The sequence below is a fragment of the Paramisgurnus dabryanus genome, unplaced genomic scaffold, assembly GCF_030506205.2.
Source record: "Paramisgurnus dabryanus unplaced genomic scaffold, PD_genome_1.1 h2tg000178l_1_36604__unordered_in_group7, whole genome shotgun sequence".
Classification (NCBI taxonomy): domain Eukaryota; kingdom Metazoa; phylum Chordata; class Actinopteri; order Cypriniformes; family Cobitidae; genus Paramisgurnus; species Paramisgurnus dabryanus.
In genome coordinates, this window is record NW_027394093.1 from 27,501 (window position 1) to 28,519 (window position 1,019).

A 1,019-nucleotide genomic window follows, 5' to 3' on the forward strand; every position below is an offset into this window, starting at 1 on the left:
TCCAAAACCTAAGTCGATGGGGTTGACCAACTGTTGGAGATTTTAAGGCTCCAAAACCTAAGTCGATGGGGTTGACCAACTGCTGGAAATTTTAAGGCTCCAAAACCTAAGTCGATGGGGTTGACCAACTGTTGGAAATTTTAAGGCTCCAAAACCTAAGTCGATGGGGTTGACCAACTGTTGGAGAAACTTTCGGGTTGACCAACTGCTGGAGGTATTTTCGGGTTGACCAACTGCTGGAGATCGTTTCGGGTTGACCAACGGTTTGGTTCTCCAGAGGGGCCGGGAGTATGGGGCTTAGGCCGGGGGGGAGTGCTTAAGAGTGGGTGCCCGGGACCGAACGGTGCGCCGGGTACGGGCTCCAGGGTGTCCGTGGCTGGTTCCGAGGCCGGCCTCGGGTGCACGGTGGTCGGGTAGAGGGGCCACCGTCCTCGGGGGTCCGGGGCCGGCCTCGGGTGCACTGTGGTCGGGTAGAGGTGCCACCGTCCTCGGGGGTCCGAGGCCGGCCTCGGGTGCACTGTGGTCGGGTAGAGGTGCCACAGTTCTCGGGGTCGTATCTCGGCCGGGGAAAGGGTTAGAGAGGCGAGGGTTGGCTCGTTGGAAAGGTCCCTCCGCGGGGCGTCCGAGGGTGGGTGTCCCGAAGGGCTGCGGCGAAGGGCTCCGGAGCTACGGCCGTGGGAATATCAAGGGGTGGTACCCCGTATCTCGGCCGGGGAAAGGGTTAGAGAGGCGAGGGTTGGCTCGTTGGAAAGGTCCATTCGCGGGGCGTCCGAGGGTGGGTGTCCCGAAGGGCTGCGGCGAAGGGCTCCGGAGCTACGGCCGTGGGAATATCAAGGGGTGGTACCCCGTATCTCGGCCGGGGAAAGGGTTAGAGAGGCGAGGGTTGGCTCGTTGGAAAGGTCCCTCCGCGGGTCGTCCGAGGGTGGGTGTCCCGAAGGGCTGCGGCGAAGGGCTCCGGAGCTACGGCCGTGGGAATATCAAGGGGTGGTACCCCGTATCTCGGCCGGGCTTAGGGTTAG